Source organism: Myotis myotis, unplaced genomic scaffold (assembly GCF_014108235.1).
Source record: "Myotis myotis isolate mMyoMyo1 unplaced genomic scaffold, mMyoMyo1.p scaffold_m19_p_21, whole genome shotgun sequence".
In the NCBI taxonomy this organism is placed as follows: Eukaryota; Metazoa; Chordata; class Mammalia; order Chiroptera; family Vespertilionidae; genus Myotis; species Myotis myotis.
In genome coordinates, this window is record NW_023416326.1 from 8,004,289 (window position 1) to 8,029,602 (window position 25,314).

A 25,314-nucleotide genomic window follows, 5' to 3' on the forward strand; every position below is an offset into this window, starting at 1 on the left:
TTTCAAATGATTGCAGTTAAATGAAATCACGTTAGTCATGCAGACATTGCACAGTTATCCATTAGTTGTTTTCCTCATTTTTGAGCATCCAATTGTATCCTCTCCATTGGTTGTTCTTTTAAAAAATATATTTTTATTGATTTCAGACAGGAAGGGAGAGGGAGAGAGAAATAGAAACATCAATGAGGAGAAAGAATCAACAGGTGTCTGCCTCCTGCACGCCCCCTACTGGGGATCCAGCCTGCAACCCTGGCATGTGCCCTGTCTGGGGATCAATCTGTGACTTTGTGGTTCATAGGTCAATGCTCAACCACTGAGCCACACCATCCAGGCCATTGGTTTTTATCTGTTGCATTATTCAAAGGGACAGAGAAACACATGGACAGTACATAAACAATAGGTATACATTGGGTAAAATGCCCAGCATTAGATTTTTAAAAATTTTATAAATTGACAATGTAAGTTTCTTTATACATTCCCCTTGTCCATTTGTAAAAACCGACTAGGAAAAAACTTAAAGGTCCTGAATTCGTATAAAACAGAACTAAATGCTTTAGAAAGGAATGGTTATGTGAGATTATAAACTTTAACATAGCCATTGCCTCTGTTCTTGGGATCTTAAAGATTTTCCTGATCTGGGCTCAAATGCCCTTTATACCTGCTCTACAACAGTTGTACATTTGATCATTTACTTTTCTGTCTTTCCCATTCCCCACTCTCATACAATGGGCCTAAAACAATCAACAAAAAATAAGGAGTTTTTCTTTAATGTTGCCACTGTGCTTAGTCCTTAGTAAGTATTCTCTTACTAGAAAGCAGACTGCAGATGTGTGTGTGTGAAGATAATTTTCACGTAATTTTTCTCCCATGTTTCCCACTAGTTTATATTTACATGGTCATTATAGGATGCATAATAGATAAAAGATGTTCAGAAATATCACTAACTACACCTGTGTCAATAGGAAAAGTACAAGAGATGAACAAACCATCTACTGAATAATTTACATTTTTTAGAACACATGAAACCTAAGCTTTTGGAACCACAATTGACTATTTCAACTTCTTGCTTCAGTTTGTACCAATGATGATCTTTAAAAAACTGTGTAATTTATTTCTCTCTTCTAACAATTTACGTATTCTTCTTGCTAACATTGAAGTCTAAGTGGACAAACATTAACAATATCTTGTTTACGAAGACAAGTGGGTTGACTGTAGTAAAAATATCGATTCCTGTCTTGCTTCTCAGTGAGGAATGCCACCCATGAAGTATGTTGGCACTTGAAATATAATTTCAAGAAAGCCAGAAAAAGTACATACCTTTACTTGCAAAAGTATGAATTATTTATTTTACTTCACAAAAAATGCACTCATGTTCAACTCAGGCTGAAAACAATTTAATGACAGTTTTTACCTAAACTATGTAAAACATTAAAAGGGCTTTTAATATCTTAACATAGACTGTAAGAATGTTTATTCCTTTCTATCCAGCATAGACATAAAATTTAAAAATCTAAAAAATTAAAACATTAGAAAATAAATAGTAACCAGCATACATTAACTTAGTTATTTATTTTTTTATTTTTTTTAAAAAGAGTAGATTCACATATGTTATATAGATTTAAATCTTCCCCTTTCCCATTAAAAAAATTGCTATTTATGTAGGTTTCTTTTTTTTTTTTTTTTTTACATTGTGCAGGTGGAGTTGATAGACGAGAAAGAGTATTTCATGGTTATTAAAATCGCTGAATATAGTAACAATTGCTCTCTCTTGCCACTCTTGTCAGGGACTAGTTCTGCTCAGTCACATGGCTAACATCTGGAAGCCACTTGGGGTAATAGCTACCACCAACTTGTTGCTTGTTCAGCAAAGACATACTAGAACTGATGTCGAGAAGGCAAAACAGTGTTTCCCTTGATACGCACACATAGACAGAAATCTCATCATTGTCTTTAAGCCCTTATTTAGTCCCCTGAAAAGACTGAACTGTTAATAAACATGTTCTTTGTCTTAAAACAAACTTCCAGAAAACATAAAAATGCACTGCACATGCAACCTCTTGGTTATTTCAGTTCACACCGGACATGAGTTTCATTTTGACCCTTGGCCTTGGCCATAAACACAAGGTGAATGCATTTTCCCGCTACAAGTTGTACTTTGTGTAAAGCACCCTGTTTCCCTTATAACATCATTAAGGGGACTTGCTCGTTTCTGACAAAAAGAGAGAGAGAGAGAAGAAAAATATAGAGTGTGATATGAAAAGTCCAACCATACTCTTTGTACACAACAGCGCTCATTTCTTTACCATGTTCCCCAAATCTCTCAGGCTTTTCCAATAGGGTCAATGCAAGAACCTTCTCTAGGGATTTCATTTAAAAGATTAAAAAAAAAAAAAAAGATTCGTGTGTGCTTGTACAAACGGCCCACAATACTGTGAAGAACCAATATTCAGGGTGTCTCCAAAGAAATGTATGCCCGCTTTAAGAACTGATTTCTATTACATTTTAAAAGTGAAATGTATTTTAATAAACCTGACTTAATAATTACTCAAAGTGTGTATATATTTTTTCGGGACACCCTATATGTATATATTTTTAAATAATGGTCTATATCATATGTTAGAAAAAAAGCTTTTATATTCAAAGGTTATGCTAATCATGGCAATTATTTGGGGATCTGAAGCTTAAAATGAAGCTCTTTGAAGAGAGAGCTTGAATTTGTGGCTGTGACTGTTGTTCCCAGAGGTTGTCATTGTTTATAATTATTGCCTTTTTGGGGCCTGTGGTTGGCTAAATCCATTTTTCAAGATGTCACCACATTCCTCATTACTACATTCCAAGATGTTCTGCAGAAGCTTCTTGCTCACCTCCCACACTGTTTGAAAGAATGCTTGATTGCATCTCTAAGAGTGTTCCTGTCTGGCTTGGCTATTGGCAGTTGGTTCCCATAAGTTCTCTTAAGTCTTTGGAGTTTGTGTGCCTAGCCCAGTGAAGCCGTATTGTGTGATGGCCAGCATTTCAATTCACATGGATGAAAAAAATATCTCACGGCAAATGATACAAAATCGGTGACTTGTCACGTATCCAGATGTCTCAAGTTCACGTACTATGGTCCAGTATTTCTATTTCTCAAATGTCCGAGTTGTAAACGCAGTCATGATAACCCTCTCATACAGAGTGAAGTCAGGAATTAGCATTGGCTTCCTAGAGATGATGTGGGGTATTATGGCCTTTTGTTGTGAGTCAAGAAGTTCAACTGGGTATCAACCTAGTAACTGCTACCTGAGGATTGGTAAGGGGAACTTTTCATTCAGCGTGACCAAGTAAGTTAAAATGTTAACAGCACTGGTGGATTGCCATCTATAACCTGAGCACTAGAACCAAGATAATTGACAAGCCTTAATGTACATTTGCTTTCTGTAGCTCAGAGGATAAGTATAGCCACAGGGCGATGAGAGAAAAGATGCATCTTAAGGCTGTCTGCTTCATAGTTAGAACCTATTACAGTTGACCAAGTGCTTCTTGTGAGGGAAATTGAGTAGTAACATTAGAGTAATATTATTGATAGGGAAATAGATCTGTTCCTGGTAATCATCTGCCATTTGTAGGATTTGCATTTCTTTAAGAGGAAAATCCTTCAGTGAAGCATTTATTAAATTATGGAAGATAAAAATAGTAACATGACCCAGCTCCTGTAATTATAGCCCTTAATTGTGTCCAATAAAATACACTTCAAATACTTTGGGGAATTTGAAAAAGGTTACTTTTCACAGTAATTGCACATTTTAAATGCTTTCATCAGACTTCCCCCTTTTCATCCTATTACTTAGTAATTGGCACAGGATTTTGGACTACCCAAATGGCACTTCTTCCAAATGTTAGGTGTGCTTTTTCACTTTCTCAATTAGCACTTATATGTTTGTCTTTGTTTATTATTCTAATAAATATCTGACACTCTGAGTATTTGATTATATAATGGTTGAGTCTATTGAAGTCATTTATTCTACCAAGTGATAGAGAATATTCACAATTGCCTCTCTTGCTAAACTTGTTCTGGCTCTATCCAGTTAATATCTAGGCCCTGATAAAGAGATTTCTTCTCATGATTAACCTATGACAGTTTGCTGTAATGATGTAGTTTGTATGACTTAGTAGGCCGCTGTGACTAGGACATGGTAAACTCGCAATATGTGTTTGCTGATTGAGCGTGTCAAATGAATGGCTAGTGAATAGCTGGGTGAGAGAGGGAATGAATGGCCATCAGCTAGGAAGCCAACCAGCCCAAGAAAACAGCTGGATCCCGATTCTATTATTTAATATAAGTTACACGAGAACACTTTGCATCATTCGTTGAACGCGATTATCATTATTCAATAAATATTTGTGGGACGTAATGTTCCTCAAAATCCTCCATTTGTGCATTCATATTACGTATTTATCTTGTTAGGGCAAGCTCAGTCTCCTTGTAAAAGGGATAATCCTGTTTCACTACTGGATAAATAGATCATTACGAAGGGTTTCCCACAGCTTTCCTAGAAATGACCCCTTTGAGGTTCAAAAAGGAACAAAAAGTGATTAGATGTTATAAATGTTATGCCACTCCTGATTGCACATAGTCCTCAATAAAAAGAAAATCCCCCACGGCAATTCTGTTTGCCCCACGGGTCTCATACCATAAAGTTTCGTTCTTACGGCATCTACATTTTGGCATTTGTTTGTCAAAAAATGGGGTGGAGGTAAAAGTCTTCGTTTTGCCAGTTTATGTGATGCCATAAAGCAGCATTTTTCATTTTTCAACACTTATTAGCTCAGCTCCCCAGCTGTGTCGCACCACGCCCTGGTGTGAAATTGCGAGGGAGAACTCTGACAATTTTATATTAGCTTAAATTTATACCTTTTCTTTTGGGTGGGGGAAGGGTTCCTTTTTTTTTTTTTTTCTTTTAAAGGACATTATAATTGTGTGATTTTGCATCATAAAACTTGTATAACAGGAACTAGTGCCTTATGGAAATGATTATCAGTGTATCGGCGTTGGCTCTCCTCCACGATTATTAACAGCTATGTAATAGGGGAAAAGTGAAGCAGGAAGTTACTGAATGAATTACTTGATGAATTAATTGACCCATTTAATCTAAGTGTTTTTATTTCCTGCAAAATAGATATGTTTATATGCCCTGCTTGATAAGTATGCTCAACACTGGGCCAGTAGAGAAAAATAAAAGCTCAAAATCGACCTAAATAGTTGGATTTAGATGTAATTATTCATCTATTGGCTTCAGTTCTTTATTCTCCTTGTTTTCTGGAAAGCAGTTCCAAAAATACAGAATGAAATTGCTGCCCCAGAAGGTTTGGCATTGCCGGGAGGAAATGGGTTAAAACAATTACCACGGCATGATGTAGCTCATTCAAATGAAACGATTGACCACAGGCTAAAAATTGTAAGATAAACAAACGGAATCCTTGACTTCTGCGTTGGGCCTCTCTCACACACCCGAACGCGTGACAAGCAAAGGGAAGATTCTCGGGGCATTTTTCCAAGATCCATCGTGAGTGAGACAGGGCACGTACACTCGCGTAAAGCTCTTCGTATTTACATTGTGTGAAAGGCTTAAAAGTCAACACACAATGAGGCTTTCAGCCTTCTCCATGCTTCACACTGGAAGGCAGCATGGAAGAGCCTTTCCAAATCCTGAACAAGGCTTGGAAAATATGCCAGATTCTCCCAGCCAGCCAGACCCATGCGCCAGGGCTTGCATAATGCCCAGGCTGGCCCTGCCAGCAGGTAAAGCGTCTTCGTGTGCTCAGAGCAAACTAGCAGTGGCTTGAATGGGCCTCATGGCTTTGTTTGCACATGTCACATGCAAAGTAACCATCATGAAGTCTTCTAAAATCTTGAAAATCCAGGGCGATCTTCAACAGGGTGAGTTCTTTTAAACCTCAGACTCCTCATCTTATCCCAGATGGAAAGCCAGGACACTGGACATTTCAGCAGGCATTTCTAAAGGTGACATTAACCCTTCTGCCAAGTGAAGAGACTTGTGTAGAAATAAGTGAGGCATCTTTAAGAGACCTCACTGAAGCCCAAATCCCATCTTTTAATCAGGGCTGTGAGGTCCCAGGAAACTGCAGCAGCAGGCAAATGAGTCGCGATGGATGTATGGAGAGACCCAACCTGGAGCAGAGGAAAGAGGAAGAAACGGTTTCACTGACAGCACCTGGTGCTTTGAACAGTGGGAGAAAATAGGAACCATCTCTCAGATAACAGCCACATGGGCAAAAGTTACATGCTGGTCTTCCTCACCTGCCTTTTTGTACACACCCTGTTTTAACCCGGGAAGACACAAAAGAAGGCTAGCTTTTAGAAACATCTCTCAGCTCAGAGTTGATTTTTTTTTTTTTAATAGAAGAGTGACATGGTCACGTGTGTCACAGACTAGCTCTGACAACATAGAAATAACTTCAGGGACGATATATCGGGTAGGTTGCAAGAGGCTATAGGAGTGTGGACGAAAAAAAGGGGCAACATGCTAACCTGACAAGCTCAGGGAAAAAAGATGAAGGACGGCCCTAACCAGTTTGGCTCAGTGGATAGAGCGTCGGCCTGCGGACTGAAGGGTCCCAGGTTCGATTCCGGTCAAGGGCATGTACGGTAGCTGCGGGCACATCCCCAGTAGGAGGTGTGCAGGAGGCAGCTGATCGATGTTTCTCTCTCATCAATGTTTCTGTCTCTCTATCCCTCTCCCTTCCTCTCTGTAAAAAACCAATAAAATATATTTTTAAAAAAAAAGATGAAGGACTTACAAAGGAAAGGGAAGTGAGTAAGCATGGGGAAGAACAGCTAAACAGCCATAAATGCATATAGACATTTTAAAGGAGCTCATCTACATTGTCATCTAATTTGTACCAGTAGCGACTGAATCCAAACAGCAGAAATAAACAATTCTTTGACTTTGTATTGTCGATAGCAGGACAGAAGGTCAAGGTGAGGGGCATTGTTGATGGGAATGCAGTACTGTGGAGGGAAAGAAGTAAGGCAAGAAGGGACAGGTAGAGCGGGAAGACAATGAGAGGATAAAGCCTGCAGGCCTTTAATGGGGTCTCTGAGCCAATTTAGTGAGAAGCAGGAAATGAGAGGGATGAAGGACAGGAAGTTACATGCAATGAAGGACATGGAGAGTGAATCATATCCAAGATGTACTGTTATCATGTAGAGTATGGCAATGTGAGGAGACACCTTGAGGAAGTAGGATTGAGCAGGATCTTTAAGAACTGGTAGAGTTCTCATGGTGGGGAAGAAAGGGGACATTCTGTGTCCAAAGTAAAAAAAATAAAAATAAAAAGCAATGGGGACAGGCTGAAAGAGTAATCATGAGGCCAGCAGGAGGAGGAGGTCTAGCTGGAAAGAGCAGAATGAACACCCAACTCTCTGGAACAGAAGTTATAGTGGAGATGATGAGAAAAAGAAAGATGGATAGAAGGATTCTAAATAGGGTTTCAAGCCCTCTTACATTATAGAAGGGTTTGAAAATCCATTACAGGATTAGGGCTCTTATCTAGTGGACCACTGGCAACCATAACAAGATATTAAGCAGGGCCCTAACTGGTTTGGCTCAGTGGATAGAGTGCCGCCTGAGGACTGAAGGGTCCCAGGTTCGATTCCGGTCAAGGGCATGTACCTTGGTTGCGGGCACATCCCCAGGTAGAGGGTGTGCAGGAGGCAGCTGATCGATGTTTCTCTCACATCCATGTTTCTAACTCTCGATCCCTCTCCCTTCCTCTCTGTAAAAAAAAAAAAAATCAATAAAATATATTTTAAAAAAAGTTCCATCATTTCGACATATGTGCTTTATGTTCTTTAATATATATATATATAGCAGGGAAATGCCATGAAGAAAGTAATGTCTGAGGCAAATTTACCTGGATGGATACTGGAAGGAATTTCAGAGAGACGGAATCCATGCCTAAGAGGGTCATCTAGAAGGCTCAGGTGCCAGGAGATGGGAGGTCTGAGACCTGGAGGAATGCTGTGAATGAGACAGCACCAGTTCAGAGATGATGGCATTTGATGACAAATTCGATGGCATTTGATGGCAGGGTACATATAGAAGGGAAGAGCTACGGTGCTTCTAAAGTTATCAGGCCAGGGCTCCAGAAAATAACGCTACCACTGGGGGATGTGGGGACACTGGACAAAAGAATGTGTAGGGTAGCACATGTCAGGGGAAAATGTTCCACCCAAGAGGATCCACCCAATGCTTTTTTTAAAAAAAATAAATATTGTATTGATTTTTTACAGAGAGGAAGGGAGAGGGATAGAGAGTTAGAAACATGGATGTGAGAGAAACATTGATCAGCTGCCTCCTGCACACCCCCTTCTGGGGATGTGCCCACAACCAAGGTACATGCCCTTGACCGCAATCGAACCTGGGACCCTTCCGTCCGTAGGCCGACGCTCTATCCATTGAGCCAGACCGGTTAGGGCCCACCCAATGCTGCTTATTTGTGCCGTGAAAAAAATAAATCTGATGAAGCTACAGGATGTCAAGAACTCATTAGATGAACTTATCAGCACGGTATTTTCTTCATGAAAACTGGTGTGCGACAGAGCAGTACACGGTGGAGAGGTGACAGTAGCAGGCATTAGCCTGGCGTGAAGAGGTGTACCTGAAACCTATATAGTTTTATTAACCAATGTCACCCCAATACATTCAAGAACATATTTTTTAAAAAGATAAATAAAAAAAGAAGTTGGGTGGCTCCTTTCGTCCCTTGGAGCAGAGATTTCTGGGGAACTGGCTCTGTTAATGATGGCTACATTCCAATTTCAAAAGCTTTAAGAGAGGATAATATGAAAAAGACCATTTAATCACACCTTGATTTTTTTTTTTTTTTTTTTTCGGTCACAGCTGCACCAGGGTAGCAGGCACCATGCTGGGAGCCCTACCTTTGATTACAAAGCATAAAATTTTTATAGGCTTTTTTTTCTCCCTAATAAGTTAAAATTTGGGGTCTCTTCTATGATTCATTTGGGTAATAATCCATGACAAAATAGTCAAAAGTGCATAAATGGACCCAGCTAAGTATGTTTTTAAAAAATGATCTTAGATGGACCCTAGCTATTTAGGTTGTGGAAAAATGTGAATTAGTGACTCTTTTAAATGAACTTTACTGTGTAATAGATTTCAAACTGGGCTAGATCAGTAGTAACCAAGGGTAATAAAAAATATTCCTTGAAATGGTTGTTTGATGGCAGAAATATGACAGTATTTTATTATATTTTTGGAATTCATTCTAAAATATTTCCTTTAAGTTTATTTTTATGGAACATGCTTTTTAAGAGCATGTTGTTTTATAATTATGTGGAAGTGTGCTACACAAAGCAAAAAGGTAGCTCGACTATAAGTGGGTTTTGTTCTTGTTATTAGACCATCAAAAGTGAAAGTAAATGTTGCCAGTAATGACTTGTGTTTTCTCCATGAGAAGTGTGATTAACAGAATTTTTCCCCACCTAGAGTGTGATTTACAGAACTTTTCATTTACTTCTATATTTAGGATCTCTGATTCTTTGGTGAATTCTAAAGTCGTTGAGATACTTTTTCTAGCTCTTTATAGAATGAGCCATAGGTGTGGTATGTTGGCTCCGGAGGGCCACCATAATAAATTAGCACAAACTGGGCTACTTAAAAAGCAAAAGTTTATTCTCTCACAGTTCTGAGGGACTGAAGTGTGAAATAAAATGTGGTCAAGACCATTGACCCTCCTCAGCTTCTAGGGAAGTATTCCTCCTTGATTCTTTGAGCTTCTGGTGGTTCTAGGCAATCCTTGCTCTTTCTTGGTTTGTACTGCATCACTCCAGTCTCTCCCTCTGTTTTCATGTGACATTCTTCCCTGTATTCCTGTTGGGTTCGGCCCCAGCAGGTCCAGGGGTTCCCAAAGGTGTGGACGGAGTCGACGAAGAAGGAATGACACAGAGACAGCGTTCAGTTGATCAGCATAGTGAGGTTCTCCAACCAGGTTCTCCAGCCAGGTTCTCTAGCCAAGTTCTGTCTTTTATTGTCTTGTTACATCTGTATTTATACCAGTTGATTTTAATCCTATCAATTTCTATTCCAAAGGTTAGGACGTTTCTTATCTCAATTCCAGGGAGTAAAGATTATGTAGCTTAAGTGTGATAGTTCGTAGTTAAAGTGATTAACTACCCGCCTGGCACTTAGTTAAGGGGTTTTATTCCCTCCCTAACTTCAGGGAAAAATCCCTACCTGGGGAAACAACCTTTCTCGGAGAGGTGACTTTGGTTAAAACACATAGAGCCAAGAAGGGGAGCAAACATATTAAGAACAGTATGCCATATACTCCAGGTCCCTTGAAACATATGCTGTGCAGCTGTTTCTTCCCTGCAGTGACTTTATCAAGCAGCAAGGATGGACCGGCTTCCGGCATGTGTTTAGGTGTCTCTGTGCCCAACTCTCCCTCTCCTTTCTTTTCTAAGGACCCCAATAGTTGGATTTAGTGTCCATGCTACATCCAGGATCATTTTGTCTAAAATCCTTAACTGATTACATCTGCAGAGACCCCATTTCCAAATAAAGTAACATTCTGAAGTTCTGGATAGACATCAGATTGGGGGGAATGACAATCTTCAGCCCACTAAACGTGGGAATAATATGGTCTCATGCTTGCCTTATTTCACATCGGCCCGACCAGCTGTAGAGAGGAGGGCCTCCTGGGATGAGTGCCTGACACTGTGGAGGCCTCAGGACAGAGCACAGGAAGTGATCTGGCAGTACAACCATCCCTTGGGCCTTGCATGTTCCAGGGTGGGTTTATTGGATGAACTCACAGCAAGATCCTTGGCCTTGCGTGAATCTTCCAAAGTCTCCTGATTCTTCTATTTCTGGGAGCATGATCAGTAAGTTCTATCCTGATTTCTAAGCCTAATTCACCATATGCTAGAGTGTAGCCAACCAGACTCGCTGTCTATTCAAGGCTATCGTTTGTGTCTTCACAAATACTGCTCATACCCCTGTGTTCTCATTGTTCCTCACTCCTCTCAGTGAGGTGGGTGGATGAGGTGGGATTCAGAGACTTGTGAAAGAACATGATGGTCACCTGTAAGAAGTTCAGTAAATGTTGTGTGAACACGGAGGCTCTGCTAGAAGGTCCCTAAACCAGAAGCAGAGTGAAGATATGCTGGCTTAAGCTATGGATTATATCATACGCCTTATGCCTTAGTGGTCATGAAGGGGGGCTTCTGGGATCAGAATCTCAGTTCCTCGATGATTTCTTCAAGCCTCAAATATTTCATATGTAGAATGGGAATAATAATTGTAACTCCTCTTAGACTTGTGGTAAAGATTCAATCAATCTATGCAAGTATTTAGAACAATATCTGACACATAGCATGCATTTAATAATGGCCAATTATTACTACTATACACAAGGTACTTTAGTTGAACAAATGTACACTTAAGGATTAAGTATACATAACGCTTAACCTCAGGGAGGTGATGAATATTATTACTACTGTATGGTACTTACAATTTGTAAGACTCTTTTTATGACTATCTTAAAGGCCCTCGATGTAGTCAGTAGACAATGAACTTGAGAGAAGTTAGGTGACTTGTAGTTGTAGGCTAGACAATGGACTTGAGAGAAGTTAGGTGACTTGTTTAGGTACACAGAGTTAACGGCAGACTAATGCATCCAAGTCTAGGTTATCTGACCTACAGGCCACACCATACGTATTAAAGGAAAAGAGGAAAAGTTGATGGATAGTCAGTAACTCTGTCTCCGGCGGAAAACCGACCTGAGAAGCATCCCTTGTCATGGAAAATATACTGATTTAAAAGTCAGAAAACTTGCATTTTGGTGTGCCATCCTTCTCTGGAGCATGCGCACACCTTTCCCTTCCCCTCTTCATCCCGCCCCCTCCCCCAGGCGCCTTACCTTTGCCTTTCCCTCTCCTAAGCTCCCAAAGGGCTTCTCTTGCTTCTTGAACTTGTTTCCTGAGCCTACGCAGCCCAGCTGGCTCGCTCTACTGCCTCTGTAACTTTCTAAATAAACTTTCTCTTATAATTGAAAAAAAAGAAAGAAAGAAAACTTGCATGTAAGCTCTTCTCTGCCATTTGAGCTAGAGGAGGATGTCCAGGCTCTTGCCAAGCGTCCTGACTATTAAGGAGATGAATCGTCACTCCCCAAGTCCACGTGATGGATTTCAACTGGTAGAGCTCCGAGGCGTCGTCACATGCAAATTCCTTTTTCATTTGCTGAGTTTGTGTTTTCTGGGAAACTACAGGCTCTGGCTCCTGGACAACTTGTTTGTGTAACGTTTCGGGTGCCGTGTGTTCCGGAGACATTCCCATGTGCTGTTACTGATGCAGTAGGGATGGGGCTTGTAAATGTTGAGACTATGAAAATGTAATGTGACTGCACTTGGACAGGTGCCTGAGTCAGACCACCCACCAGATTTATTTTGCTGCCAAGCAGGTCAAACAAATTCAGTTGAAGGGGCTTTGAACTTTCTTGATAATGAATAATTCACATTTCATTTTCAGTGCAGGGTGAATTATACCGAAATACAAATGCTGAAAAGTACTTTTTGGTGCATATTCTTTCTTCCCCAAGAACTTTCCCCTTTGTCAACTTTATGTTTAGGATTTGCTTTAAAAAAACAAAATTATCCTACGTTGTTGAGAGGAAGATAATTTTTTAGAAATAAATCTTACCATGAAATGTTGATCAGCGTTCAAGGCTATCTCTCAGAAAAATGCTGTATGTTATGTCCTTTCCTGTGTTTGTTGACTAGATGTAGTGACCATCTTGCCCTATTGGATATTCTTCCATGTGACTTGTAGGACATTCTTCCACTGGAGACTAGTGTTATGCCTGGAATATGGCAGGCCTTCAAAAAATGCTTGATGACTTAAAGCGGTGGTCGGCAAACTGCGGCTCATGAGCCACACGCGGCTCTTTGGCCCCTTGAGTGTGGCTCTTCCACAAAATACCACGTGCGGGCGCGCACGTACAGTGTGATTGAAACTTCGTGGCCCATGCCCAGAAGTCGGTATTTTGTGGAAGAGCCGGTATTTTGTGGAAGAGCTGGTATTTTGTGGAAGAGCCACACTCAAGGGGCCAAAGGGCTGCATGTGGCTCGCGAGCCGCGGTTTGCCGAGCCGCAGTTTGCCGACCACTGCCCTAGACCCAAACAGTGACTTCCCAACCCCAGGAAATTGCATTCTCCACCAACCTTCAGGCTGGTGAGGTTGAATTGGTCTGGAGTCTATACTTCCATGTTTTTTTGCATTTTTGATAAATCTTCCATAACCTGGTCCAGCAGCCAGGCAAATAAATGCCTTGCTCCCATTTTTAGTGTGTCCACAGTGAAGACTATGTTAATTTATGTTCCCCTAAAATTACCTTTTTATTTATGTTCTATATGGAATCTTCAGGTGCCACTTAGATATCGATTCCTATAACTCTTAGACTTGCCCCACCTTGAGAACCCAAGTCTCCTTGATGACAACTCATACTACGATCAATCAGAGCCACCAACTCCAAGAATGACATTTGTGACAGGGGTGTAGAGGGGGTGAGAACAGCCAAGCAACTGTTGAGAAAAAGGCTATTAAATCATATCTTCACAACAGCTTTTAATAACTCACAGACACAGAAGCACATCACTGCTATTTTCTCAAAGGCTTCTTTTGATGGCAGCATTCTGATCTCTCTCTTCCTTGAACTCCTTAGACCAGTGATGGCGAACCTTTTGAGCTCGGCGTGTCAGCATTTTGAAAAACCCTAACTTAACTCTGGTGCCGTGTCACATATAGAAATGTTTTGATATTTGCAACCATAGTAAAACAAAGACTTATATTTTTGATATTTTATCTATTTAAATGCCATTTAACAAAGAAAAATCAACCAAAAAAATGAGTTCGGGTGTCATAGGTTCGCCATCACTGCCTTAGACCTTTGTCCTTTACAGCGGCGGTCGGCCAACCTTTTGGACATCACCGACCACCAGTAGTCCACAGACCACTGGTTAGTGACCACTGCTTTACAGTGTAGCCTAGTGTTAAGTGGTTGGGCTTTAGAACCACATTGCCTACCCTTGAACCCAGTCTCTACCATTTACTAACTGTGTGACCATGGGCAAGTTACATATCCTTTTGTGTGTGTGTGTGTGTGTGTGGGCGCGCAGTTTTCTTATCTGCAAAATGGACCAGATAACAAAACCTAATACATAGGGGTTAATGTGGAGATTGAATACATAAATCTATGTAAAACATGCTTAAAACAAAATCCGGAATTTTGAGTCTGTTCTTCCAACATCTGTATATTTACCTCTAAGACATGTCCATGTACTAAACTAGTGTATTGTTCATGTCATACCATAGATTTTTAAACGAAAATTTTAAAGGATGAAGTTAAAAATAAATAATAAATGGACATCCTAGGAATGTTTTTCCTCTCCCCCCTTTGGAACAGGGCCACTCAGACTTTTATCTTAATAGGGTGGAATGATTTATGTAAACAGGGAAATAAAAAGTCCTTAATGATTATAAATGAGGGGTGACACACTTCCATCCCTTGAGCCTTATTTTCCACAACACCTTGGTCCAGGAATGTTTATTAAATGAGTAGTTCAGGACCCATTTCCGCACAGATTTCTTTCACTGTATTTTTTTATTTTATTTTTCTGATAAGTTATGCCACTCTAGTTTGATAAAAGCAAAAGAACCAGGACCTATGTTTATGAAGCTCAGAAGGTAGATTTTTATGCTTTTCCCCCTGCAAATACCACACATATCTGTTTGATCTCTCCTTAATTCCAGAGAGAGCCGGTGAGAGAGCTGTTTTTCTCTTTAGGAATTTCCTTCGGATTGTTCTTATTTCAGTAGGCTAATCCTCTGTTTTTGAGTTTCTTCTGCAGAAATTACATATATCTCAGAGCCAGGGGATTCTTATTTCTAATTTGCAGTGAGTAGCAGATGGAAAGAAATGCCTCCAGACCTAAGATCTGGTTTCCAAAGGAGTCCTTAGAAGTAACAGGGAAGTTGTGGGGTTCGGTAATGAAGAAGGTAGTGGGGGGCAGGGGGAGTGGAGGGAAAAGTCCACACCAACGTAAGCAGATTATCTCTAATGTTTTGCAGCGTGTTCAGGATCTTTATAAATACAAACCACAGGGAAACCCGGCATCTGACAGCTGTTGGAGGAATGCCCTTGAAGGAGGAGGAGGAACAGGAGGTGTGGTTGCTGGGAGGTGTGGTGGCTGGTTTCCCAAAAGAGGAGATGTCAGCCATGTCAATGAGAAACATAAAACCCCACAAGCTGATAGACTAATGGCAGAGAGCAACTAGCCATTATGTTGGGACTGAGCATCTTTCATTAATTTCTCAGGCACAGACCTTAATGTGTGTTTCTCACGTTGGGAGGGAAAGGGAATGGATGTGTCCCTAAGCTTTGTGAAAGATGCCAGGGTTGGACTAGGAAACTAAGGCATAATTACCTCGATGAACGTAGGCATGAAATAGATAATTTTATACTTGTTCACTCACTTCCTGGGGAGAGTCGGGTAAACATTTGTCTTTCTAAGTAAATAAACAAATTGTAGAGGGTGGGTCTCGAGAGATTATGGAATTAGGATGCTTGATCCTCTTAATTTCCGACTGGGAGGGGAGAGCCACCCTTTCAGAGTGCCTTGATGGACAGGCTCCTGGGACCGTTACAGCGCCTACCTACCCAGGTTTATGTAAACAGAACTGGAGAGGTATCATCTAGTCCTGACTCACAAGTTTTATGCCATCAAAGGCTTATATTCTCTAAAGTAAAAGTGACAAGAAATAGAGTGAACGATCAAAATAATTCCTCCCAGCTGTCAGATTTGGAGTGAGACACCGGCAAAGGCAGAGTGTGCCGGGTCCAGTTAAGAACTCTCTCATTCGTTACGGAATTTGAGTATTAAACGAAGCCCCAAGATTTCTGGGTTCAGGTTCCAGTTGTTTACTAACTAAAATGAAAGAGCCCAGGAAGACTGTTCACGAGGCTCTGTGCTTCGGATCACTCCTAGCAAACATGTTGATGAGTTAAGTATAACCGAATCAGAAACATACGGTTCACATTTCTGTGGAAATCCACAGGGTATATTAAGGGAATTAAAGGGAAATGTGTTAGGCCAAACATATTTAAGAACTTAGCAAAACCAAAATCCACCAAAATAGTTGAACATTTTTCTGGTGAGTCTGTTCCCGTTTATTCTTTTTTCAAATAGTGTGTTTTCTCAATTACTTTAAACCTAAATCTTTAGGTGATGTGATTCATAAATAAAAATAATATATTACAGTGAATTTACCAATCTGTTTACTTATATTAATCCCAAGTAGTGAAGATTAGCTCAGATAATGATTCAACTATGTTCAAAACTCAAGGGAATTTGGACCAATTACAAAGAAGCTAAATTGTGAAATGGTGAAGTCAAATTATATAATATATTGAACCGAATCCTTTCAAATACATGAATTATTTTAACTCCTCCATCAGCATTCACATTGTTTAAGGCACTGTCCCTTCGTGTTTGGGGACAGGCACATTTTGAAAAATAAATAAAACAGACATGGATCATGCTCTTAAGGAATATATAAGGCTGTTACAGCCCATGCTAAATTATCCTAAAATCAGAGGTATGGTTTTCCTTACTACACAGCTTAAAGCAATTTTACCAGATTTCTTTGTAAAGTGACTCTTATAAAAGCGGGGAAGAGTCCATTACCCATGTGCAGAGATGACAGAAATTCATGCAGTTAATGGTCATGTAATTTAGCATACGCCACAAGTAAATCGTTTTTCACTCTAAAAAGAGGTGGGAATTACCCTCTATTGGAAACTCTTGAAGATAATCTGGTTTTTTATTAATATTCCCCCGAGTGAAAGAGAATATTGGATTAATTAGATTATATTCTTGTCATTGGCATTTTGGAGTCATCCAGTGAATATGTCTAATTTCACTATAGAACATAATGCAACAGTGAATGCATAATGAAGAGAAGGCAGATTAACTTCCTGTTTACTTTCTAACAGCAATATAAAAACAACAGCAACACACTAAGGACCATAATTTAGCAACTGAAAAGACTGTAGGGGAAAACTAGACTTTAAGTGTCAGAAAGCAATACATGATGACTAAAAAAAATCTCATTAAGTTATATTACTCATCTACACTGATGGATGTATGCACGGCAGTGCTTACCTCTGCTGCAACATACAGGTGTCATGCTGTTCATTATTTTCAGGCTCTCTAGCTGTCTTGAAGAGACCAAACCTTCGTCCTTCATTTTTCTTGGAAAAGGCAACATCCTAGGCTGACAGTATCCATCAGCCAGTGGCCTTTGATAGAGGCAACTCCTTGAAACTGAGTCTCTTTGGGGGCTGTGGTAGTTTCGGGCCCCTGCCATGAGTTGGTGTCTAGGCAATTGTATGATCTGATTGAGTCCCATCCCATTAGAGAGCAGCGGTTCTCAACCTGTGGGTCTCCAGCCCTTTGGCAGTCGAACGACCCTTTCACAGAGGTCGCCTAAGACCATCCTGCATATCAGATATTTACATGACGATTCATAACAGTAGCAACATTACAGTTATGAAGTAGCAACAAAAATAATTTTATGGTTGGGGTCACAACATGAGGAGCTGTGTTTAAAGGGCCAGAAGGTTGAGAACCACTGCATTGGAGGGATGGCTGTCATCAAAACCCGAAGGTGGTGGCTCCTGGCTTGAAGTAGGTTGTAGTAGGGAGGTAGGGAGCCACTCCAGGCCCCGAGGGTGGGGGGTGGGGGGGACAACTCTGAAGGGGGCAGGAGTAGAGCCCCAGCACTCTCAGTCTGCACAGGGAGCGGGGAATGGTGGAAATAGTGGCAGGAAATAAGAGGCCCAGTCATGCTTCAAAATTCAGGTCCTCTTGCATTTCAGGAAAATATCAAAGAATTCAAACAGGAGGGGAGTGGGAGTAGAGCATTGGGGTGCTAGTGAGTAGTGGAAGTGAAATTTGGTCAATCTCAAAATTAACTGTCCAATTCTGTTTATTGGGGACACCAGTTACGTATAGAGCATTAAACATGAAGTCTTTTCTTAGAGAAAATTTTAAAGCATTCCAAGAAGCCTATCTTATTGAGAATATGATTCAATATTTAAAAAGTAAAGAAAGGAGACCCCAATGATTTTATGGAAAGACTTCAAATATAGCAGCCTCGTCTACCTTAATCATAGGGAGTTACTTCATAATATTGTTGCCATTATTTGTATTCTGATTTCACTAAAGCTTCTGTTAGAAAAATAGAATGTATTGTGGTATTTTTATAAAAATGCTTGAATAATTTGAAAACAGGGACTATAAAAACAGACATGCTAATGGAAACAAAAAGAGCTGTCTTCCATAGGAAGGCTGGATCCCATAGATAGGATGTAAAAACCCCGATTTTTGGAATGATCTGTCTCTTTACAGTTTAGACCGACCAGTACACTGAATCAAACGTTTTATCTATTTTGCTTTTTGGGAAAATCACAGTACTTGGGATTTAAAGTGATTAGCCAGTCACCTTCATCATCCTAATCATACACCTTCAGCCTACCAATCGATATCATCTCTCTAAGTCAGTGATGGCAAACCTTTTGAGCTCGGCGTGTCAGCATTTTGAAAAACCCTAACTGAACTCTGGTGCTGTGTCACATATAGAAATTTTTTGATATTTGCAACCATAGTAAAACGAAGACTTATATTTTTGATATTTATTTTATATATTTAAATGCCATTTAATAAAGAAAAAATCAACCAAAAAAATGAGTTCACGTGTCATAGGTTCGCCATCACTGGTCTAAGTTAACAGGAAAGTCTACTTCACTTGAAGGGAATACATTTTTTTGGCTTCAGATTAAGAAGGGTAAGTTGAGCATATTGAAAACTCTCTTTGTGTGCCACAGATTTGTAAAAATAAACTAGTGAATGTGCGTGGTTCAGTTTTGTGTATTAGTGACGTTGAAGCATTTGTAACCCCTCCTTCTCCAAAGGCATGCTCTCGCTTCCACACCACGTACTTATATCTTGACAAGAAGTGCCCTTCTCCAACTGAGTGCCTAAGAGAATTCCTACTTATCTTTCAAGCAAGACTTTCCCAACCCTCCCTTCCTCCCATCATGCCGTTAGATACGCCTTCCTTTGCTCTCATGCCATGTTTTTCATATTTTTAACAGAGCGATTTCATAAGTATATAGACCTCCCTGTTTGTTTGATGGCTACATAACACAGCCTTAAGAGACCAGGAACACCGGACAGCCTAGATTCAAATCTAAGCTCCTGGCTCTGTGATCTTGGGCAGTTCACTCTAATCTTGGGGGCTTTTGTGTGCTCACTTATAAGATGTGGATGAGAATAAAATTTACCTTATAGGCATTTTCTAAGGAATGAATAAATTCATAAATATAAAGGACTTAGATGTTTAAGTATTCTCTCATGCATATTGTATCCACAGGATTTAATACAGAATATTTGTATAATATATATTTATATCATAATTTATTGGTACAAATATTGCTGAAAAAATGTTAAATTATACATCCATGCTTGTGCTATTCATGAAGAACAAAAGGGAAACTTGCCAATACATTGTTAATATTATGGAAAAATAATTTTAACAGGACCAGTTAAAAAAAAACACATTTGGAGGCTCTCCACATTAAACAAATTAACCAGAAAATTGCCCGATCTTCAGTACATACCGCCCAGGCTCCTCCTTTGATTTTAAATTCCTAACCTTTAGAAAAATAATGTTTACCTCTGTTTTGAATTTCTACTAATCTAACCTGGCCGAAGAGACCTAAACAAGCTTAAATCTTCACTAATTTTTTCTTCATTTCCTCTAAAACATATGGAATATGTTTGCTTTATTGTTTTAAGGAGTTGTTTTATTGATCCTTTTATATGATCCTGTAGCACAAAAGGCTTTGATATAGTGGAACAGCGTGCTGTTAATCTAGTAATAACAATGATATACTATCAAGACCTGGTGTATATGTGGCCTTATCAGTTCCTAGCCTTCTCACTGCTGCTTTCATTTCTACCCTCTTACTTTAAAACATTTCCCCAGTTGTTCCAGGAAATGGATTCCCAGTGCTGGCCAGCTCTCCTTCTCTTGCTATTGCTTCTCAGGGAAGTAACAATCCCTGGGGTTAGTATCCCTGTCATTTCTCTTCCTGTCTTTAATTTCTCATTAATGCTTTGTCAGGAGGACAGCTTTTACCTTTGCTCCTTTATTCTGAAAATATATTTCAAGAGCCCATTATTTTCCACTGAAATATTTCCCTGTGGTTTGGCTTATAACCCTCTCACTCATGGCTAACGCTAAAATCTCTCCTCCTTCTGCTTATTTTTACACATGGCACCTCCAAGCCCCTTGTACTAAATTTCTCTATATATTTTTGAAGGCTTTCTGCATATAAAAGTTTTATATTCCTTTCTCCACTTTCCTGTAGTGGCCTGCATTATTCTGACTCTGGTGAGTTTTAACTTTAAACATTTTCAATGGCTGGATCTTTAGCAGTTTCTTAACTATATTTCTTTTTTTTTAAAATTTTTTATAGTATGTGTCCCAGGAGCTCTCAGAAAAACTAATCAGGGTGCTTTTGTCTCTCTTTCAAAGCCAGTTCTTTGCTGATTCCTGTCATATTCTTAGCTGGCTATTGCACTCATATTTAGTCATCTTATGTACATTCTCCTGAAAGTTGGATAAAATACATGAATGTTTCTTTCTGTTTTTCCTTGTGGTTTCTTGCCCTCAAATACATTTTATATAATGTAAAATTTGGCCTCTGAAACCAGGACTCTTGTATTTTCTCAATCTAGTTGTTACCATGACTTTCTGAAATGTTATTATATAAAAAATATTTGAGCTCATCTTTAGATATTTTAAAATGAAAAAAAAAAACATTAGGGAAGAGAGAGAGAGAGAAAGAGAGGGAGAAAACAAGGACAAGGAAGAAAGAAGACATACATAAAGGGTAAAGCAAATGAGGCAAAATGTTAAAAAAAGAGACATGAATAAAAAACATCTCATGCTAAAATAAAGCACTCTATTCTCACAAAGGAATTGGGAGAACAATGACTATAGACGACTTTCCAAACAATATGGGGCATCAGATTCTGGCTAAGAAAAACAGAAAGCCAAGAAAGAGTATGATTAAAGAATTTAAAATTATAGAAAATATTCTTGTTCTTCACTACAAAGATCTCCATAGTAAAAAACAAACAAACAAAGCAACAACAAAAACCTTCCGTTTCGTTAAGGAAGTCAGTATCCTGGTATTTCATTGGCCATGGAGGTTACTCTACTTTCCTGTTATTTTCACTCCTGCAAATATCAATCACATGGCATCATTTCTCCTCCTCGCTCCTCTCTCTCCTCCCTCCGCCACTGCCATTTTAGTATCAATTATATACAAGCACCCTGTGCACATTATTTCATTTAATTTTCATTATTATCTGCAAGGTAGTAATTATCCCATTTTTTGCTTGTTTGTTTTGTTTTGTTAATTCTCACCTGAGGCTGTTTTCCCATTTAAGGAGAATGGAAGAGAGAGGAAAAGACAGAGAGAAACATCGATGTGAGAGAAACACATCAATTGGTTACCTCCCTGGTCAGCAAACCACGGCTCGCGAGCCACATGCGGCTCTTCGGCCTCTTCAATGTGGCTCTTCCACAAAATACCACGTGGGGGCGCGCATGTACAGTGCGACTGAAACTTCGTGGCCCATGCGCAGAAGTCGGTATTTTGTGGAAGAGCCACACTCAAGGGGCCAAAGAGCCGCAAGTGGCTCGCGAGCTGCAGTTTGCCGACCACTGGGTTACCTCCTTCATGAGCCCCGACCAGGGCCCGGGCTGGGGAGGAGTCTGCAACCAAAGTACGTACCCTTGACCGGAATTGAACCCAGGACCCTTTGGTCCGCAGGCCAAAGCTCTATCCACTGAGCCAAACCTGCTAGGGCTAACCCATTTTTCAAATGAGGAAACTGAGGCCTCAAAGGCTAAATTCTCAAACTGATTCAGGTAGACCCTGATTTGGGACAAATACTAAGACATATATATCTACATATACCCTCTTTCCTCTGTCTGGCTCCAATAACAACAATAAATGTTTTTTTTTTATTTTTTAAAAATATACTTTATTGATTTTTTACAGAGAGGAAGGGAGAGGGATAGAGAGTTAGAAACATCGATGAGAGAGAAACATCGATCAGCTGCCTCCTGCACACTCCCCACTGGAGATGTGCCCACAACCAAGGTACATGCCCTTGACCGGAATCGAACCTGGGACCCTTGAGTCCACAGGCCATGCTCTATCCACTGAGCCAAACCAGTTAGGGCAACAATAAATGTTAAGAGGAGAATTTTGCAAAAAGTCAGAGAGATGAAAGCCACAAACAGATAAGCCATACAATCAGTGGTGACATCAGCCTGTTCTCTGGCCGTGACATGTGCCACACATCACAGTCTCAGCTCAATGTCTTCACCTGATCAATGGCCTTTGTCTTTTCTCCCTCCCCTTCCCATGTTCCTCCCCTGTAGTGAACACATCCAGTCTGTTTTGGCTACATCTGTATACAAGTGTTATTCCTCCTGTGATCAGCCCCTTTCGATATGAGATAGCAATGACTGCTGTCCATCTCCATTCATTCACCCAACAAATACCTATTGAACATGAGCTAAATGCCATAACCTGTGGTAGGTGCTCTGGTATCTAGACTCCCCATCCCCATCCTGAGTCTACTGGGAGTTGCAAACAAATGAACAAGGAATGTATTTAATGAGAGGAGTACTGTGTGCAATAAGGTAGTCGAAAAGGACTCTAGGAGGAGAGGGTATTTACCTGAAACCTGAAAGATGAAAATGATATGAGCAGGGGAAAAATGGTAGAGGCAAGACTGTTTGATGGAGGGTTTTTAATAGACTCAACAGCATGAGAAAACCATGACATGTTCAAGGAATTTAGAAAAGTCAGTATGCAGGGTAGGAAGTATGAGGGATGAAATGATGGAGTATTTCCATGACTGTTCATATTGTGGTCATCTTTTTCACTGAATAAATTAGTATCTGAAATGGTTTTCGTTTTCACCTGATGTCCCTTGTGTTTCATCTATGGAGCCTCTAGCCCTTGGCTTGGCTTGAAATCATGGTTTGCAGATATCTGCTCTGCTTTTCAAGACATAAATCCATACTCTTATGAAAAGGAAGCCTTTGTTCTCTTTCATTAGGAAGAGCTTCACCAACCGCAAAGATGTTTATTTGTTTTGTTCCAGCTTTCTGCCTGGACAAGCAGGACCTAAGTGAGAGTCCCTAGAGGCTGGGCTGGACGCAGGCTGGAGTGTTTCTGGCCAGTGGGTAGAAGAGCAACTTGCTCAAGGAGATCCAAGGATGGAATGGAAATCCAAAGCCAGGGAGAAAGTTTAAAGGCTCAGCCTCAAGAGGCAAGGCCAGAGGGGCAGAACCCACCCGCTTATCCAGGAACAAGGCATTTGGCTAGGAGGCGAGTGAGTACTAGCCTAGAACAAGGGATTTGGACAAGAGAGTGGGAGCGGACCCTGGACATGCTCCAGGAAAAGTTGGAGTTGTCCCAGGGACATTTTTACAGGGCACATATGGTCTCAGCTGTGAGTGAGGAAGGAGCTGTTAAGGGCTAAGCTGGTCCTTAAGGAGGTATCAATCTTTTTGGGGTAAACATATGTGAGAACAAAAAAAGAAAATTACAATGTTATCTGAGAAGTTCTATAATCAAGGCATGTGCCAAGTGGGAGCAAACTTGAGGGTTTTAATGAAGACTTCTTAGGAGTGGCATGTGACAGACTGGTAGGAGCCAGATGATGGGACAAAGGTAAGAAAAGTCTAGGCAGAGCAAACCACTTGGACCAGGGTTGATGTAAAAGACCATCATGTTGTATTCAAGGATCAGTGGCTAGACCAGCCGTGGGCAAACTATGGCCCGCGGGCCGGATACAGCCCGTTTGAAATGAATAAAACTAAAAAAAAAAAAAAAAAAAAAGACCGTACCCTTTTATGTAATGGTGTTTACTTTGAATTTATATTCACACAAACACTCCATCCATGCTTTTGTTCTGGCCCTCCGGTCCAGTTTAAGAACCCATTGTGGCCCTCGAGTCAAAAAGTTTGCCCACCCCTGGGCTAGACTGTAGAGCCATCATTTATGTGGATTACACAGAAAGCATGTTGAGACCTCTTAGGTATAAACTAAGGAGCCAGCCTGGTGCAGGTAGGGCTAGGATTGAAAAAATTCACCATACTTTTGGCTTCAGAAGATCATTTGGAGAGAACAACATAGACTGATGAACAGGAACAGATCCAAAGACAGAGAAACAGCGATCAGACTATCAGTCCCCAGAGGGAAAGTGGGGGAGGGTGGGGTAAGGGGAAGAGATCAACCAAAGGACTTGTATGCATGCATATAAGCCAAACCAATAGACACAAACAACAGGGGGATGAGAGCATGAGTGGGAGGGGAGGTAGGTTGGGGGTTAATGGGGGGATGAGGACACATTTGTAATACCTTAACCAATAAAGAATTTTTTTTTTTTTAAAAAAGGTAATTTGGTGCCATCTGGGTTAGCATTGACATGCTAAAGAATTGGACCTATTGGCTAGCACTGGAGTCTCAAAATGGTGATAACCAAGTTCCTCGTAAGGTGATGATTAAGATGGTTCTGGTCATATAGCATCTGCCTTGGGTTTATAGGGTTTTATAGGCCTATACAAATAGGATGAGCTTCTGAACAAGGCTGGAGTCCTGGTGGTAGAAGTGTAGGGTAAAATAGGAAATTAAAGCCTAGATACAGTCATAAGTAGAAGACAAATATTGGGAGGTCATTGACAAGGCTGATTCTTGGTGGGCTTGTAACATGGGGAGGGTTAAACCAACATATACCAGTTGTCAATCTTAGGGCAACAAGGCTAGTTCCAGACCCCAAGGGCCAGATCCTCCCAAAAGATATGACTAGCTCATGCAGGATCATTTCCAAACCTGAGCAGGATTGAGACTTTGGAGTGAAAAATCTTTGGAACCTGTGACTGAATAGGAGCCAAAGAGGCTGTGCTGATATTAATCAAAGGGTTTTCTGTGCCATCATGAAAAATCTAGGCTTTATTGTTTGGGCAACTAGTAATTTTTGAAGAAGTTTGAGAAGTGAACAAACATAGTACTTATTTTTGGAAGACGACTCTGGTGGTGCTATGGAGGGCTTGCAAACTTGGAATCCCAGGAGGCTTT

The 25,314-nt window shown here is 40.3% G+C and overlaps 1 long non-coding RNA gene across 2 annotated transcripts in view; it reads left to right on the forward strand.

Annotated features, from left to right (window-relative positions):
* Window positions 1–25,314, forward strand: part of LOC118678847 — a 388,841-nt gene that overhangs the window by 3,189 nt on the left and 360,338 nt on the right. The window lies entirely within an intron of this gene.